Below are 16,075 nucleotides of genomic sequence, written 5' to 3' on the forward strand. Positions count from 1 at the left end.
GGTTAGGATTAGGTATAGGGCTAGGAGTAGGGCTAGGGTAGATCTAGGGCTATTACTAGGGCTATGTTTAGGGTTAGGATTAGGGTTAGGTTTAGGGTTAAGCCAAGGCTTGTGCTAGGGCTAGGGTTAGAGTTAGGGTTAGGGTTAGTTTCTGGGCTTAGAGTTATGGTTATGGTTAGTGTTAGGTTTATGGTTAGGGTTAGGGTTAGGGTTAAGTTTAGGGCTAAGATTAGGAATACGGCTATTGTTAGGGCTAGGCTTGGGGCTAGGGTTCAGATTGGGACTAGGGTTAAGTTTAGGATTAGTTTAGGGTTAGGGTTAGGGTTAGGGTTAGGGTAAGGCTAGTGTTAGGCTAAGGCTTGTGATAGGGCTATGGTTAGGGGTAGGGTTAGGGTTAGGGTTATGGTTAGGGCTAGGGTTAGGGTTAGGGTTAGGGTTAGAGTTAGTGTTGGGGTTTTGGTTAGGGTTAGGTTTAGGGTTAGTGTTAGGCCAAAGCTAGTGCTAGGGCTGGGATTAGGGCTAGGGTTAGGGTTAGGTTTATTGCTTGGGCTAGGGCTAGTGTTAGGGTTATGGCTAGGTTTAGGACTAGCGCAAGACTATGGTTAGGTCTAGGGCTAGTAATAGGGTTCAGTTTAGGGCTTATGCTAGGGTTATGACTAGGTTTATGTTTAGGTTCAGGTTTAGGATTGTGTCTAGTGCTAGGGGTAGGTCCAGAGCTAGGTATAGGGCTATGACTAGGGTTAGGGTTAGGTGTAGGGGTAGGGGTAGGGGTAGGGGTAGGGGTAGGAGTAGGTGTAGGTGTAGATTAGAGTAGGGTTAGGGTTAGGCAAAGTCTAGGGCTAAGGCTAGTGTTAGACATAGGGCAATGGCTAAGTCTACTGTTAAGGTAGGCCTAGGACTAGGGTACTGCTAGGGCTAGGGCTAGGGTTAGGACTAGGTTTAGGTTTAGTTTTAGGGTTAGGGTTTTGGCTTGGGCTAGGGTTAGTGCTAGGGCTAAGACTAGGGTTAGGGTTAGGGTTAGTGTTATGTTATGGTTAGAGGTTGGCCAAGGCTGTGGTTAGGGTTAGGGTTAGGCCAAGGTTAGGGCTAGAGCTTGGGTTAGGGTTCAGGTTAAGGTAGTGTTATTTTTAGTGCTAGATTAGGGTTAGGGTTAGGCTGAGGTTTAGGCTTAAGGTTATGGTTAGGTCTAGAGTTAGGACTAGGGATAGAGTTAAGGTTATGGTTAGGGCTAGGGTTAGAGAAAGTGCTAGGTTTCAGGTAAGTTTAGGGTTAGGGTTAGGGTTAGGGTTAGGTCTAGAGTTAGGGCTAAGGCTAGGGTTGGGGTTAGGGTTAGGGTTAGAGTTAGGGTTAGGTGTAGGGTTTGGGCTTAGAGGTATGGATAGTGTTAGGGTTACGTTTAGGGCTAGGCTTATGGCTATGGCTGGCTATGGCTAGGTTTGGTTTTTGGGTTGGGGTTAGGGTTTGGACTTAGGGTTAGTGTTAGTTTTAGGGTTAGGATTAGTGTTAGGTTTAGGGCTAGGATCAGTGTAAGTGTTAGAGTTAGGGCCAGGTTTAGGGTTAGGGCTAGGGTTGGGGCTATGGCTAGGGTTGGATTTAGGTGTTGTGTTAGGGTTATGGTTTGGGCATAGGGTTAGGGTTATGTGTAAGGTTAGGTTTATGGTTAGGGTTAGGGCTAGGGCTATGGTTGGGGTTAGTGTTAGTTTTAAAGTTAGGGTTAGAGTTAGGGTTAGTGTTTGAGTTAGGGTTAGGTTTAGGCCAAGGTTAGGGCTAAAGCTATGGTTGGTGCTAGGGTTAGGGTTAGGGTTAGTGTAATGGTTAGGGCTGTGACAAGGGTTGGAGTTAAGGTTAGTGTTAGGGTGAGTGTTTGATCTTTGGTTTAGGGTTAGTTTTAGGGTTATTGTTAGGGTTAGTTTTAGGGTTAGGGTTAGGGTTATGGTTATTGTCAGGGTTAGGGCTAGGTTTAGGCTCAGGTTCAGGCTAGAGCTAAGTTAGGGTTAGGGTAAGGGTTCTGGCTAAGGTTAGGGTAAGGGCTATGGTTAGGGTTAGGGTAAGGGTTTGGGCTAAAGTTAGAGTAAGGGCTATGGTTAGGGTTAGGGTTAGGGTTAGGGCTAGGGTTAGGGTTAGGGTTAGGGTTATGTTTGGGGTTAGGGTTAGTGTTAGGTTTAGGGTTAGGGTTTGCACTTAGGGTTAGTGTTAGTGTTAGGGTTTTGGTTAGTGTTAGGTATAGGGTTAGTGGTAGGGTTAGGCCAAGGCCAGTGCTAGGGCTACATTTAGGGATAGGGCTAGTGCTAAGGTTAGGTCTAGGGCTAAGGGTTAGTGTTAGGGCTAAGGCTAGGGTTAGGACTAGGGTTAGGTTTAGGGTTAGGATTAGGTCTAGGGATAGGGATTGGGCTCGAGCTAGGTCTACGGCTATGACTAGGGTTAGGGTTAGGGTTAGGGTTAGGGTTAAGGGTAGTGCTAGGCTAAGGCTTGTGCTAGGGCAGGGGTTAGGGCTAGGGTTAGAGTTAAGGTTAGGGTTAGTTTTAGGGTTCGGGTTAGGTTGGGATTAGAGTTAGAGTTAGGGTTAGGGTTAAGCCAAGGCTAGGACTAGGGCTAGGGTTAGGTCTTGGGCTAATGTAGGGTTAGGGTTAGTGTTTGGGCTATGGCTAGGTTTTGGACTAGGGATAGGGCTAAGGTTAGGTCTAGGGCTGTGGATATAGTTTGGGTTAGGGCTAAGGCTAGGATTAGGACTGGGTTTAGGTTAGGGTTAGTATTAGGTCTATGGCTAGGGGTAGGACTAGGGTTAGATTTAGTGTTAGGATTAGGTCTAGGGCTAGAGGTATGGCTAGGGTTTGGTATAGAACTATGACTAGGGCTATGGTTAGGTCAGGGTTAGGGTTAGGGCAAGGCTTGTGCTAGGGTTAGGGCCAGGGCTAGAGTTAAGATTAGGATTAGGGTTAGGATTAGGGTTAGTGTTAGTTCTATGTCTAGGCTTTGGGCTAGGTCTAGTGCTAAGGTTAGGTCTAGGGCTAGTGCTAGGGTTTGGGTTAGGGCTAAGGCTAGGATTAGGTCTAGGTTTAGGTTAGGGTTAGTATTAAGTCTAGGGCTAGGTGTAGGACTAGGGTTAGGTTTGTGTTAGGATTAGGTCTAGAGCTTGGGGTAGGGCTAGGGATTGGTCTAGGGCTATGACTAGGTTTAGGGATAGGGTCAGTGTTAGGGTTAGGCCAAGGCTTTTGCTATGGCTAGGGTTAGGGCTAGGGTTAGGCTTAGGGCTAGGTTTAGGCTTAGGGTTACGGTTAGGGCTAGGGCTAGGATTAGGGTTGGGGTTAGGGTTAGAATTAGGTTTAGGGTTAAGCCAAGGCTAGGGATAGGGCTAGGGTTGGGGCTAGTGCTATGTTAGGGTTAAGATTAGGATTAGGGTTAGGGTTAGGGTTAGGCCCAGGCTAGTGCTAGGGCTAGGGTTAGGGCTATCTTTAGCATTAGGGTTAGGGTTATTAGTAGGGTTAGGATTTGGGCTAGGGCTAGGGTTAGGGCTATTGTTAGGTTTAGGGCTAGGGCTAGGGCTAAGGTTAGTTCCAGGGATAGGGATACGGTTAGGTTTAGGGCTAATGCTATGGTTAGGAGTAGGTTTAGGTTTAGGTTTAGTATTGTGTCTAGGGCTAGGAGTAGGTCTAGGGCTAGGTCTAGGGCTATGATTAGGCTTAGTGTTAGTGTTAGGGTTAGGTCAAGGCTTGTGCTAGGGCTAGGGTTATGGCTATGGGTAGGGTTAGGGTTAGGTTTAAGGTTAGGTTTAGGTTTAGAGTTGGGGTTAGGGTTTGAGTTAGGGTTAGGGTTAAGCCAAGGCTAGGGCGAAGGGTAGGATTAGGGCTATGGCTAGGCCTAGGGCTAGGGCTATGGCTAGGTCTAGGTCTAGAGTTAGGACTAGCTTTAGGGTTGGGCTAGTGTTAGGGTTTGGGCTTGATCTATGGCTAGGTTTAGGGCTATGGCTAGAACTAGGGTTAGGCTTAGGGTTAGGATTCATTCTAGAGCTAGGGCTAGGGCTAGGTTTAGAACTAAGTTTAGGGTTAGGGTTAAGGTTATGGTTAGGGCTATGGCTAGGCCTAGGGCTAGGGTTAGGACTAGGGTTAGGCTTAGAATTAGGGGTAGGAGTATAGGTAGGCATAAGGGTAGGTGTCAGGTTAGTGTTGGGTTTAGTATTATTAGTTACGGTTAGGGTTAGGGCAAAGCTTGGGCTAGGGCTAGGGTAAGACCTGGGGCTGTGGCTAGGTGTACTGTCAGGGTAGGGCTACAACTTGGGCATGGCTAGGCCTAGGGCAAGAGTTAGGACTAGGTTTAGGTTTAGTGTTAATGTTAGGGTTTTGGCTTGGGCTAGTGTTATTGCTAGGGCTAAGACTAGGGTTACGGTTAGGGTTAGGTCTAGGGTTATGGTTAGGGTTTTGGTTAGGAAAATGGTTAGGGCTAGGGTTAGGACTAGGCTAGGGTTAGGTTTAGTGTTAGTTTTAGGTTTAGGGTTAGGGCTAGGGTTAGGGTAAGGTGTAAGTTTAGGGTTATGTTTAGGATTAGGGCTAGGGTTAGGGCTATGGCTAGGGTTGGGTTTAGTGTTAGGTTTGTGGTTAGGGTTAGGGTTAGGGTTAGGGCTAGAGTAAGGGTTAGGGTTATGTTTGGGGTTAGGGTTAGTGTTAGGTTTAGGGTTAGGGTTTGGGCATAGGTTTAGGTTTAGGGTTAGGGCTTGGGCTTAGGTTTAGGTTTTTGGTTAGGATTTGTGTTAGTGTTAGGGTTATGGTTAGTGTTAGGTATAGGGTTAATGTTAGGGTTAGGGTTAGGTTTAAGCCAAGGCTAGTGCTAGGGTTACGTTTAGGGTAGATCTAGTGCTAAGATTAGGTCTAGGGTTAAGTGTTAGTGTTAGACTAGTGCTAGGGTTAAGACTAGGGTTAGGTTTAGAGTTAGGATTAGGTCTAGGGCTATGGGTAGGGCTTGGGTTAGGTCTAGGGCTATGACTAGGGTTAGGGTTAAGGCTAGTGTTAGGCTAAGGCTTGTGCTAGGGCTCGGGTTAGGGCTAGGGTTAGGGTTATGATTAGAGTTAGTGTTGGGGTTACATGGAGTGTTAGGTTTGGGATTAGGGTTAGAGTTAGGGTTAGGGTTAAGCCAAGGCTAGGGCTAGGGTTAGGGTTAGGGCTAGGGCTATTGTTAGGGTTAGGGTTACGGTTAGGGTTAGGGTTAGGGTTTAGGTTAGGCCAAGGCTTGTTCTAGGGCTGTGTTAGGGCTACGTTTAGGGTTAGGGTTACTGTTAGGGCTAGGGCTAGGGTTAGGGCTAGGGCTAGGGTTAGGGTTAGGTTTGGTTATAGGGTTAGGGTTAGGGTTAGGGTTAGTGTTAGGCCAAGGCTAGTGCTAGGGCTAGGGTTAGGGCTATGTTTAGGGTTTGGGCTAAGGCTTCGGTTAGGGCTATGTTTAGGTTTATGGCTAGGGCTAGGACTAAGTATAGTTCTAGGGATGAGATAGTATTAGTTTAAGGGCTAAGTGTAGGGTTAGCACTAGGTTTAGGTTTGGGTTTAGGATTGTGTCTAGTGGTAGGGGTAGGTCTAGGGCTAGGTCTAGGGCTATAACTAGGGTTAGGGTTAGGTCAAGGCTTGTGCTAGGGCTAGGGTTAGGGCTATGGGTAGGGTTAGGGTTAGGTTTATGGTTAGGGTTAGGTTTAGGCTTGGGGTTAGGGTTTGAGTTTGGGTTAGCATTAAGCCAAGGCTAGGGTGAGGGATAGGATTAGGGCCCTGGCTAGTGCTATGGCTAGGGCTAGGGCTAGGGTTAGGGCTAGCATTAGGACTAGGGTTATGGTTATGGTTATGGTTAGGGTTAGGGGTAGGTGTAGGCTTAGGTGTAGGATTAGGGCTAGAGTAGGGTTAGGGTTAGGCCAAGGCTAGGGGTTAGGGCTAGGGTAAGACCTAGTGCTAAGGTTAGGTCTGCTGTTAATGTAGGGCTAGGACTAGGTTACAGCTAGGGCTAGAGCTAGGGTTAAGACTGGGTCTAGCTTTAGTCTTACGGTTAGGTTTTCGGCTAGTGCTAGGGTTAGTTCTAAGTCTAAGAATAGGGTTAGGGCTAGGGTTGAGGTTAGTGTTCATGTTGGGACTAGTTTAGGATTAGTTTTAGGTTTAGGGTTAGGGCTAGGGCTAGGGCTTGGGCAATGGTTAAGGTTGGGGTTAGGGCTAGTGTTAGGTTTAGGTTTAGGGTTAGGATAGAGCTAGTGCTAGGGTTATGATTAGTGTTAGTTTGCAGTTAGGGTTAAGTTTTGAGTTAGTGTTAGGGTTAGGGTTACGTCTAGGGCTAGGGCTTGTGTAGGGTTAGGGCTAGGGTTATAACTTGGTTTAGGGCAAGCTAGGGTTAGGGTTAAGGCTAGGGCTAGGGCTAAGTGTAGTGTTAGGGTTAGGTTTGTGGCTAGGGCAAGGTTTAGGATTAAGTTTAGGTTTAGAGTTAGCTTTAGTGTTATTGGTATGGTTAGTATTTAGGTTTTGTGTTAGTGTTTGGGTTAGGGTTATGTTTACGGTTATAGCTATGGTTACAGTTAGGGTTAGGCTACAGGAAGGGCTAGAGCAAGGGTTAGTACTAGGGTTAGGGTTAGGATTAGGATTATGGCTAGAGCTAGGGCTAGGGCTAGGGCTAGGGCTAGGGCTAGGACCAGGTTAGTGTTAGGTTTAGGGTTAGGGTTAGGCCAGGGCTAGAGTTAGTGCTATGGTTAGTGCTATGTTTAGGGTTAGGTTTAGGGTTCAAGTTAGTGCTAAGGTTATGGTTAATGGTTAGGGTTAGGCCATGGCTAGGTCTAGAGCTAGGGTTAGGGCTAGAGCTAGGGCTAGGGCTAGGTTTTGGGTTAGTTTTAGTTTTAATGTTTGGGTTAGTTTTAGGGTTAGGGTTAGTGTTATAGTTAGGGTTAGGTTTATGCCAAGGTTAGGGCTAGAGCTAGGTTAGGGTTAGGGTTTGGTTTGGGCTTAGGGTTAGGGTTAGGGTTAGCGTTAAGGATAGGGTTACATTTAGGGTTAAGGTTAGTGTTAGGGTTAATGTTATGGTTAACATTAGGGTTAGTGTTAGGCCAAGGCTAGGTGTAGAATTTGGGTTAGGGCTAGATCAAGGGCTAGGGCTAGGGAAGGACTAGGGTTATGGTTAGGTTTAGGGTTAGGTTTAGTGTTAGGGTTAGGGTTAGAGTTAATGTTAGAGTTAGGGTTAGGTTTAGGCCTAGGTTAGGGTTAGAGCTAAGATTAGGGTTATGTTTAGGGTTAGAGTTAGGGCTAGGGTTAGGCTAAGGCTTGTTCTAGGGCTAGGGTTAGGGTAGGGTTAGTGTTAGGTTTGGCATTATGGTTAGAGTTAGGGTAAGGGTTAAGCCAAGACTATGGCTAAGACTCGGGTTAGGGTTAGGGCTAGGGTTAGGGTTAGGGCTGGGTTTAGGGTTAGACCAAGGCTAGTTCTAAGGCTAGTGTTAGGACTAGAGTTAGGGTTGGAGTTAGGGTTAGGATTTGAGCTAGGGCTAGTATTAGGGCTATGGCTATGTTTAGGGCTATGGTTAGGACTAAGTTTTGGTCTAGGTCTAGGGCTAGGGTTAGGGTTAGGGCTAAGTTTAGGACTAGGGTTTAGGATTAGGTCTAGGGCTAGGGTTATGTCTAGGGCTAGGTCTAAGGCTATGACTAGGCTTAGGGTTAGGGTTTGGGTAGGCCAAGGCTTGTGCTAGGGCTATGGATAGGGCTATGGTTAGTGGTAGGGTTAGTGTTAGGGTTAGTGTTAGGGTTAGGTCTATGGTTAGAGTTAGTGTTTGGGTTGGTGTTAGAGTTAGAGTTAGAGTTAGGGTTAAGCCAAGACTATGTAGGGATAGGCTTAGGCCTAGGCCTAGGGCTAGGGTTATGGCTAGGTCTAAATCTAGGGTTAGGACTAAGTTTAGGGTTAGTGTTAGGGTTAAGGTTTGGGCTAGATGTAGGGCTAAGGTTAGGGCTAGGGCTAGGGCTAGAACTAGGGTTAGGGTTAGGATTAGGGCTAGTGCTAGGTGTATGGCTAAGATCAGGGTTAGGGTTAGGGTTAGGTTTAGAGTAGGTTATGCCAAGGCTAGCACTATGGCTAGGGTTAGGACTAGGTTTAAGGTTAGGGTTAGGATGAATGTTCGGGCTCTGTCTTGGACTAAGGCTAGGTCTAGGGCTAGGGCTATGGTTAAGAGTAGGTTTAGGGTTAAGGTTAGGGTTAGGGTTCACTGTAGGTGTAGGGGTAGGGTTGGGGTTAGCTTTAGACTTAGGGTTAGGGTTAGGCCAAGGCTAGGGCTAGGGTTAGGTTTAGGGCTACTGCTATGTCTAGGTCTACTGTTAGGGTTGGACTAGGGCTAGGACTAGGTTTAGGTTATGGTTAGTGTTTTGGCTCAGGCTAGGGTTATGACTAGGGTTAGGGTTAGTGTTAGGTTAGGGTTAGAGTTAGGCCAAGGTTATGTTTAGGGTTAGGGTTAGCACTAGGGTTAAGGTTAGGGTTAGGGATAGTGCTAGACCTAGGGTCAGGACAGGGATAGGGTTGTGGCTAGGACTAGGGTTAGTATTATGGCTAGGTTTAGAGCTAGAGTTAGTGTTAGGCTTAGGTCTACAGCTTGGCTTTGGCTAGGACTAGGGCTAGGGTTAGGGTTAGGCTTAGGGTTATGGTTTTGGCTAGGTTTAGAGCTAGATTTCGGGTTAGGGTTAATGCTTTGGTTAGACATGGTCTAGTCTAGTGCTTGCACACTGCCTATGGTTAGGGTTAGAGTTAGGGTTAGGATTAGGGTTAAGGTTAAGTTTAGGGCTAAGACTAGGACATTGGCTAGGGTTGGGGTTAGGGTTCAGGTTGGGACTTAGGTTAAGTTTAGGATTAGTTTTAGATTAAGGGTTAGGGCTGGGGCTTGGGCAATGTCTAGTTTTGGGGCTAGGGCTAGTGTTATTTTTAGGGTGAAGGCTTGGTTTAGGGTCAGCTAGTGTTAGGGTTAAAGCAAGGGCTAGGCCTATGGGTAGTGTTAAGTTTAGGGTTAGTTTTGTGGCTAGGGCAAGGTTCAGGATTAGGTTTAGGTTTTGGGTTAGCGTTAGGGGTAGTGTTAGTTTTATTGTTAGGGTTAGGGTTATGGTTTGGGTTAGTGTTTTTGTTAGGGTTAGGCCACAGCAAGGGCTAGGACATGGGTTACTACTAGGGTTAGGGTTAGGATTAGGGATAGATATGGGCTACGGTTAGGACCAGGGTTACAGTTATGATTTAGGGTTAGGGTAAGGGCTAGGCTTAAGGTTAGTGTTAGAGTTATGGATAGGTTTAGGCCAAGGTTAGGGTTAGAGGTATGGTTATGTTTAGTGTTATGTTTACAGTTGGGGATAGGATTAGGGTTAGGGTTAGGGTTAGGGTTAGCGTTATGCCAAAGCTTAGTCTAGAGCTAGGGTCAGGGCTACAGATAGGGCTAGGTCTAGGACTAGGACTAGGGTTAGGGTTAGGGTTAGGGTTAGGATTAGTGTTAGTGTTAGAGTTCGGGATAGGTTTAGACCAAGGTTAGGGTTAGAGCTTTTGTTATAGTTAGGGTTAGGGTTAGGGATAGGGTTATGGTCATGGTTAGGGTTAGATTTAGGGTTATAGTTAGAGTTAGGGTTAGGCCAAGGCTAAGTCTAGAGCTAGGTTTAGGGCTAGAGCAAGGTTTAAGGTTAGGGCTATGACTAGGTTTAGGGTTAGTTTTAGGGTTAGGTTTAGGTTACTGTTAGGGTTAGGGTTAGTTTTAGGGTTATGGTTAGGGTTAGGGTTAGGGCTAGGGTTAGGGCTAAGGCTAGGGTTGAGGTTAAGGTTAGGGTTAGGTTTAGGGTTAGGTCTAGGGTTAGGGTAAGGTATAGGGTTAGGGTTAGGACTAGGGCTGGGGTTAGGGTTAGGATTAGGGTTTGGTTTAGGTTTAGATTTAGGGTAAGTGTTAGAGTTAAGGTTAGGATTAGGGTTAAGGCTCGGATTAGGGCAAGCTAGGGTTAGGGTTAAGGCTAGGGCTTGGCCTAAGTGTAGTGTTAGGTTTAAGGTTAGGTTTGTGGCTAGGGCAAGGTTTAGGATTAGGTTTAGATTTTGGTTAGCATTAGGGGTAGGGTTAGGTTTACTGTTAGGGTTTAGGGTTAGGGTTTGGGTTAGGGCTAGTGTTACTGTTAGGGTTAGGCCACTGCAAGGGCTAGGGCATGGATTAGTACTAGGGTTAGGGTTAGGATTAAGGATAGCTTTAGGGCTATGGCAAGGACCAGTTTTACAGTTGTGATTTAGGGTTAGGGTAAGGGCTAGGCTTAAGGTTAGTGTTAGAGTTAGGAATAGGTTTAAGCCAAGGTTAGGGTTAGAGGTATGGTTAGGGTTAGGTTTATGTTTAGGGTTAGAGATAGGGTTAGGGTTAGGGTTATGATTATTAGGGTAGGGTTAGGGTTAGGGCTAAGCCAAGGCTTGATATAGAGCTAGGGTCAGGGCTACAGATAGGGCTAGGGCTAGGACTAAGGTTAGGGTTAGGTTTAGGGTTAGTGTTAGTGTTAGAGTTCGATATGGTTTAGGCCAAGGTTAGGGTTAGAGCTAGATTTGGGTTAGGATTATGGTTATGCTTATGGTTACGCTTAGGTTTAGGGTTACGTTTAGGGGTAGAGTTAGGTTAAGGTTGGGCTAGGGTTAGGGTAAGGTCTAGGGTTAGAATTAGGGTTAGGGTAAGGGCTATGGTTAGGGATAGTGCTAGAGTTGATGTTAGGGTTAAGGTTAGAGTTAGGTTTAGGATTAGAGTTAGGGTTATGGTTAGGTCTAGGGTTAGGGTAAGGGCTAGTTTTAAGGTTAGTGGTAGGGTTAGGGTTAGGGCTAAGGTTAGGGCTATGGCTGGGGTTAGGTTCAGTGTTAATTTTAACGTAGGGTTAGGTTTAGGTTAGGGACTGTGTTAGAGTTAGGGTTAGGTTAGGTTCAGGCCAAGGTTAGGGCTAGAGCCAGGGTTAGGGTTAGGGTTAGGGTTAGGGTTAGGGTAAGGGTAAGGGTTAGGGTTAGAGCTAGGGCTAGTTAGGGCTAGGGCAAGGGTTAGTGTTAGAGTTAGGGTAGGGTTAGGGTTAGGGTTGGAGTTAGGGTTAGAGTTAGGGTTAGGGTTAAGCCAAGGTTAGGACTAGGGATAGGGCTAGGGTTAGGGCTAGGGCAAGGGTTTTTATTAAAGTTAGGGTGAGAGTTAGGGCAAGGTTAGTGCTACGGCTTGGTTTAGAGCTATGATTAGGGCTAAGGTTAGGTCTAGGGCTAGGGATAGGTTACGATTAGGGCTAGGTTTAGGACTAGGTTTAGGTTAAGGTTAGGATTAGGTCTAGGGCTAGGGGTAGGGATAGGGCTGTGTTAGGGCTATGACTAGGGTTAGGGTTAGGGTTAGGGTTTGGGTTAGGGTTAAGGTTAAGCCAAGTCTTGTTCTAGTGCTAGGGTTAGGGCTAGGGTTAGGTCTAGGGTAAGGTTTAGGGTTAGGGTTTGGGATAGGGTTGGGGTTAGCATTACAGTTAGGTTTAAGCCAAGGCTAGGGCTAGTGGTAGGGCTATGGCTAGGTCTAGGGCTAGCATTAAGACTAGGTTGAAGGTTGGTTTAGCATTATTTTTGGGGTTTGGCTAGATCAAGTCCTGGGTTAGGGCTAGAACTAGGGTTAGGATTAGTGTTAGAATAAGGGCTAGAGCTATGGCTAGGGCTAGGACCAGTGTTAGGGTTAGGTTTAGGGTTATGGTTAGGTTTAGAGTTAGAGTTAGGGTTAGGCCAAGGCTAGTGCTATGGCTAGGGTTAGGACTAGGGTTAGGGTTAGGGTTAGGTTTAGGGTTAGTGCTATGGCTAGGGCTAGGGGTAGTGTAGGACTAGGGCTAGGGCTAGGGTTAGGAATAGGGTTAGGGTTAGGCCTAGGTGAGGGTTAGGCTTAGAGTTAGGGTTATGGGTAGGTGTAGGGTTAGGGTTGGGATTAGGGTTAAGGTTAGAGTTAGGTTTAGGGTTATTCCAAGGCTAGGGCCAGGACTAGCATTAGCGGTAGGGCTATGGCTTTGTCTACTGTTAGGTTAGGGCTAGGGCTAGGGTACGGCTAGGACTAGGGCTAGGGTTAGGACTAGGTTTAAGTTTAGGGTTAGGATTATTGTTTCGGCTTGGTCTAGGGTTAGTGCTAGGGCTAAGACTTGGGTTAGGGTTAGAGTTAGGGTTAGTGTTAGGTTAGTGTTAGAGTTAGGCCAAAGGTATGTTTAGGGTTAGGGTTAGGACTAGGGTTAAGGTTAGGGTTAGGGATAGAGCTAGACCTAGGGTTAGGGCTAGTGATATGGTTGTGGCTAGGGCTGGGGTTAGGGTTAGGGCTAGGTTTAGAGCTAGAGTTAGTGTTAGGCTTAGGTCTACAGTTTGGCTTTGGCTAAGACTAGGGCTAGGGTTAGGGTTAGGCTTAGGGTTTTGGCTAGTTTTAGGGCTAGATTTTGGGTTAGGGTTAATGCTTCTGTTAGACATGGGCTAGGCTTCATGCTTGCAAGTGGTCTAGGATTAGGGTTAAGGTTTTGGTTAGGATTAAATTTAGGGCTAAGACTAGGACTATGGCTAGGGCTAGTGCTAGAGTTGGGGTTAAGGTTAGGGTTGGGAATAGGGTTAACTTTAGGATTTGTTTTAGGGTTAGGGTTAGGGTTAGGGCTGGGGTTTGGGCAATGGCTAGGGATGGGCCTAGGGCTAGTGTTAGGTTTAGGCTTAGGGTTAGGATAGAGCTAGTACTAGGGTTATGATTAGGGTTAGTATGTGGTTAGGGTTAAGCTTTGAGTTAGTGTTAGGGTTAGGGTTAGTGTTACGTCTAGGGCTAGGGCTTGTGTAGGGTTAAGGTGAGGTTTAGGGTTAGTGTTAGTGTTAGAGTAATGGTTAGGGTAAGGCCAAGGCTAGGTTTAGAGCTAGGGTTAGGGTTAGGTTTAGGGTTAGGGCTATGGTTAGGGTTAGGTTTGGGCAAAGGCTAAGTCTAGAGCTAGGGTGAGGGCTAGAGCAAAGGCTAGGGCTAGAGCGAGGACTAGGGATAGGGTTAGTTTTAGGGTTAGGGTTAGGTTTAATGTTACAGTTAGGGTTAAGTTTAGGCAAGTTTATGGCTAGAGCTAGGGTAAGTGATAAGGTATGGTTAGGGTTAGGACTAGGGTTAGTGTAAGGTCTAGGGTTAGGATTAGGGTTAGGGCTAGGGCTTGAGTTGAGGTTAGTGTTAGGGTTATGGTTATGGTTTGGGTTATGCTTAGGTTTAGGGTTAGGGTTAGGTCTAGTGCTAGGATAAGGGCTAGGTTTAGGGTTAGTGTTAGGGTTAGGGTTAGGATTAGCGCTAGGGTTAGGTCTATGGCTAGAGTTGGGCTAGGGTTAGGGTTAGGTTTATGGTTAGGTTTACGGTTAGGGTTAGGGCTAGGGCTAGGGTTAGGGTTAAGGCTCGGTTTAGGGCAAGTTAGGCTTAGAGTTAAGGCTAAAGCTAGGCCTAAGGGTAGTGTTATGGTTAGGGTTATATTTGTGTCTAGGACAAGGTTTAGGATTAGGTTTATGTTTAGGGTTATCATTAGTGGTGGGGTTAGGATTACTGTTATGGTTTAGGGTTAGGGTTTGGGTTAGGGCTAGTGTTACTGTTAGGGTTAGGCCACGGCAAGGGCTAGGGCATGGGTTAGTACTAGGGTTAGGGTTAGGGTTAGGATTAGGGCTAGAACTAGGGCTAGGGCTAGGACCAGGGTTACGGTTAGGTTTAGGGTTAGGGTAAGTTCTAGGCTTAAGTATAGTGTTATGGATAGGTTTAGGCCAAAGTTAAGATTAGAGCTTTGGTTATGGTTAGGGTTAGGGCTAGTGTTAGGGTTATGGTTAGGGTTAGGTTTAGGCCGAGGCTAGGTCTAGAGCTAGGGTTAGGGCTAGGACTAGGGCTAGGGGTAGGACTAGGACTAGGGTTATGGTTATGGTTATGGTTAGGGTGAGTTTTTCTGTTAGAGTTAGGGATAAATTTAGGCCAAGGTTAGGGGTAGAGCTAGATTTGTGTTAGGGTTAGGTTTAGGTTATGATTAGGGTTAGTGTTAGGCTTAGGGTTAGGGTGAGGGTTAGGTTAGTGTTAGGGTTAGGGTTATGTTTAGGGTTAGGTCAAGTCTAGGTCTAGAGCTATGGTTAGGGCTAGAAATAGGGCTAGGGGTAGGGCTAGGACTAGGGTTATGGTTATGGTTAGGATTAGTTTTAGGATTAGGTTTAGGTTTAGGGTTGGGTTTAGTGTTAGAGTTAATGATAGCATTAGGCCAAGGTTAGTGTTAGAGCTAGGGTTAGGTTTGGGTTAGGGTTAGGGCTTGTGTTAGGGTAAGGGCTAGGGTTTTCTTTTTTAACTTTTATTTAATGAATATAAATTTCCAAAGTACGGCTTATGGATTACAATGGCTTCCCCCCCATAACATCCCTCCCACCCCAACCCTCCCCTTTCCCACTCCCTCTCCCCTTCCATTCACATCAAGATCAATTTAGTATACATTAAGTAAAGATTTCAACAGTTTGCTCCCACACAGAAACATAAAGTGAAAAATAATAGATGATTTTTTAAATGGTGATGAAATCAGATCAGACCTATTGTAATATTTAATCCCAGTGAGAGTCAAGTTGGGAATTGATAAATTCTTTTTTTTTCATAGAAGATCAGTTTAGTATACATTAAGTAAAGCTTTCAACAGTTTGCACCCCCATAGAAACACAAAGTGAAATATACTCTTTGAGTACTCGTTATAGCATTAAGTCTCAATGTACAGCACATTAAGGACAGAGATCCTACATGAGGACTAAGTGCACAGTGACTCCTGTTGTTGACTTTACAAATTGACACTCCTGTTTATGGCATCAGTAATCTCCCTATGCTCCAGTCATGAGATTCCGAGGCTATGGAAGCCTTTTGAGTTCTCTGACTCTTATCTTGTTTAGACAAAGTCATAGTCAAAGTGGAGGTTCCTTCCTCCCTTCAGAGAAAGGTACCTCTTTTTTGAAGACCTGTTCTTTCCACTGGGATCTCACTCACAGAGATCTTTCATTTAGGTCTTTTTTTTTTTTTTTGCCAGAGTGTCTTGGCTTTCCATGCCTGAAATACTCTCATGGGCTTTTCAGGCAGATCTGAATGCCTTTATGGCTGATTCTGAGGCCAGAGTGCTGTTTAGGACATCTGCCATTCTATGAGTCTGCTGAGTATCTCGCTTCCCATGTTGAATCACTCTCCCCTTTATTTATTCTATCGGTTAGTATTAGCAGGTACTAGACTTGTTTATGTGCTCCCTTTGACTCTTAGTCCTTTCATTATGATCAATTGTGAACTGAAATTGATCACTTGGACTAGTGAGATGGCATTGGTACATGCCACCTTGATGGGATTAAATTGGAGTCCCCTGGTATGTTTCTAACTCTACCATTTGGGGCAAGTCAGCTTGAGCATGTCCCAAATTGTACACTTCTTCCCTCTTATTCCCACTGTTATGTTTAACAGGGATCACATTTCAGTTAAATTTCAACACTTAAGAATAACTGTGTATTAATTACAGAATTAAACCAGTCATATTAAGTAGAACAGACAAAAAAAATCTATTAAGAGGGATAATGTACTGTGGCGAGCAACTGGGAGCAACTCGGACTAGACTAAGTTACTGGAATTAAGACTTATTCTATGCTTCTGCTCTCCCACAATATGGCGCTGGGAGAGGAGGAAACAGCTTCTACACAGCTGCCTCCAGTTCAACCAATAAACAGCAGGACCTGCTCCTGATTGGAGGAGAGCAATGTACTCGGCGTGTGGGTAGCAGAGTTGGGATTGGTGGAAGAGGACTATAAAGGAGGAGAGAGACAACATGCACCAGGAACATCTATCTGAAGGAACACCTGAGCAGACCCCGAGAGAGCCGGCCGGCGGTGTGCCGCTCCCCCGCGGAAGTGAGGAAAGTGGCAGGGGGAACCGCCCTTCCACGGAGGTGGAAGGGACGGTAGCCAACCCGGGAAGAACCAGCAGCAAACCTGGGGAGGGCCGAGCAGACAAAAAGAACAGCGCAGGGTCCTGTGTCATTTCTCCGTGAAGAGGGGGAGCGACAATATACTAAGTTGTTCATTAACAGTCAGGGCTATGCTGATCAAGTCACCATTTCTCATA

The 16,075-nt window shown here is 46.0% G+C and overlaps 1 pseudogene; it reads right to left on the bottom strand.

Moving 5' to 3' along the window:
- The window catches only part of LOC108177170 (protein GOLM2 pseudogene), a 187,253-nt pseudogene extending 181,161 nt beyond the window's left edge, over positions 1-6,092 (bottom strand).
- Positions 6,093-16,075: the final 9,983 nt, after the last annotated feature.

The sequence above is a fragment of the Oryctolagus cuniculus genome, chromosome 10, assembly GCF_051225735.1.
Source record: "Oryctolagus cuniculus isolate XC-2025 breed Fujian yellow rabbit chromosome 10, ASM5122573v1, whole genome shotgun sequence".
Lineage (NCBI taxonomy): Eukaryota > Metazoa > Chordata > Mammalia > Lagomorpha > Leporidae > Oryctolagus > Oryctolagus cuniculus.